The sequence below is a fragment of the Palaemon carinicauda genome, chromosome 8 (genome assembly GCF_036898095.1).
Source record: "Palaemon carinicauda isolate YSFRI2023 chromosome 8, ASM3689809v2, whole genome shotgun sequence".
NCBI lineage: Eukaryota > Metazoa > Arthropoda > Malacostraca > Decapoda > Palaemonidae > Palaemon > Palaemon carinicauda.
In genome coordinates, this window is record NC_090732.1 from 132,099,813 (window position 1) to 132,102,312 (window position 2,500).

At 31.6% G+C, this 2,500-nt stretch overlaps 1 protein-coding gene across 1 annotated transcript in view; it reads left to right on the forward strand.

The window, feature by feature from the left end:
• The window catches only part of LOC137645450 (circadian locomoter output cycles protein kaput-like), a 257,476-nt gene that overhangs the window by 43,842 nt on the left and 211,134 nt on the right, over positions 1–2,500 (forward strand). The gene's annotated exons all lie outside the window — the stretch shown is intronic.

Sequence of the window (2,500 nt, forward strand, 5' to 3'; positions counted from 1 at the left end):
CTTAATTAGGCTATCTATACAACCATTAAAAGCCTATTGAAAGTATAACTTAGTCTTTCATAAACCGTATATTTACATGTAAAAAAATCTTAAAAGTATACACACATGTATTTTTTCCAATTATTGAACTTCATACACTGAGAGAGAGAGAGAGAGAGAGAGAGAGAGAGAGAGAGAGAATTTATCTGCGTTGGAATAAATTGAAAAAAAAACAATAATTAAATGAAATATCTCATTTTGGTAATGAAAGTGAGTTTGTTATTATTTTTTAAAGGCATAATTTTCTATTGTAATCTTGTATTGGCCTTATTTAGCCTCCGTAGATTCCTTTAATAGTCGATTGTAACTTAGGACAGAACAAACCGCTTAGAATTTTTTTATGCTGTTTGATAGTTGTGGGCTAGTATGTATCGTGCAAAGATGATCCTCTAGCGGGATTTCATCCCTCTTCCCCTACGTCTTTAGAAGAAAAGATATAATATTTGGTGTATGTTGTATTATAATTTACCTTTTTATCATGCCATGTCTTTCCTTTTTTTTTTTTTTTTTTTTTTTTTATTGTGATTCATGTAAAAATGTCCTCTCAATCGCTAAAGTCACCAGGCCTCCGTATTAGTAAAAAATTCTAGAAATTACTGGAAGGTACTAGGAAAAAATAAAAAATGCTAGAAAATACCAAAAACATCTAGAAATTAGACTCTTCCTCATTATTGTACTAATTACTTGTTTTTTACGGTTTTCTTTGTCAATTATTTTGGTGGTGGTTATAAGGACTCAATAATACTTTTATGCACAATCCATTATTACCTAAGTTTATGTCGTATGTATAAATTGTAGTTTATAGTATGTTTACATTCATTGGGTTTTTTTTCTTCAAAATACATGATACTTGTATTTGAATAGTGAAAATACAAGTGGTGCTTATTCTTTCATTGCTCACCCGAATAAACAACCTAATTTGACACAACGTTATAAATTTGAATAATGTTTTCTTCACGTTTTTGTCTACCGGAGAATGGTTAGGCGGGAATAACCACTGCATATTTAACCTTTAAAATCTGGTCTGTAAAGGTCGCCTGTCGTTTTAGGAATATTACTGAAACATCATTCGTTCTCTGTACAGAATCATTTATATAAAGATTTGTCTTTTCTTTTTTTGCATGATATGCAGAATATATTGACATTATTACTATTACTTTTTTTTTTATTATTGTTGTGTTATTATTGCTATCATTGTTATTTTTGTAATTAAAATGGCAAAGATTCTTACAGTAGTAGTTAAGAATCAGTACCTTAAAATAGAATCACGGAATAGAATCTTTTTATATGAAACAGAAAAACAGGAAATAAACAGGAAAACGTTCACTTCACGGTAAAATATCCAGCCTACCATTCCATCCTTTATTAATTGCATCCATAAACGTCGTGGAAGTTAGATTTGAGATCAGGTAAGAAAATGGTCGGAATCTTCTCTTTGTGGGATTGTACCATATCAGCGACCAGGATCTGAGAGTTGAAATCGGATTAGGATTAATCCTGTGGCAGTTGTTAGTAACTCGCTTAACTGAGACCATAATTAGGCCAAGGGCACAATGGAAGGTTTCAGCCATGCTCTTTACGACACAGGATTCACCTTCGGCATTGATGCCATATAATGTTGAATGTCCAACGTCATCATTCTTATGTTTGGATTCATGCAACAGTCTTAGACTCTCTCTCTCTCTCTCTCTCTCTCTCTCTCTCTCTCTCTCATATATATATTATATATATATATTTGTATATATATATGTATATATATATATATATATATACATATATAATATTACTGAAAGATTTCCAGTAAAAATGCATAATTCCTAGAATTCTAGTAATTTTGCAAACTAACTGTTATAATCGTGATAAATCTGCAAAATAAATGAAGAATTCCTGTAAATTTGCATAATTCCTAAAATTATTGACTTTTACCGATGGTATGAATATGTTATATAGGCCATTGTTCTACCAACCTATCCACTTCTGAAGAAGTGTTTTAATTCTTTCATTCTACCTTGTTTTGAGTATTGTTCTCCTGTCTGGTCTTCAACTGCTGATTCTCATCTTAATTTTTTAGACAGAAACGTACGGTCTATTAAATTTCTTATTCCTGATCTAGATATTAATCTTTGACACCGTCGTTCAATTCAATTAGTTCATTATGCATGTTGTATACGACTTTTCATAACTCTGACCATCCTTTACATTCAGATCTCCCTGGACAATTCTATCCTGTTCGTAATACTAGGCAAGCAGTTAATTCTAATAGCCAGGCCTTCTCCATCATGAGGCTCAATACTACACAGTATTCTAGAAGTTTTATTCCAGCTGTTACCAAGTTGTGGAATGATCTTCCTAATCGGGTAGTTGAATCAGTAGAACTTCAAAAGTTCAAAGTTGGAGCAAATGTTTTTATGTTGACCAGGCTGACATGAGTCTTTTTTATAGGTTATATATGACACATCTG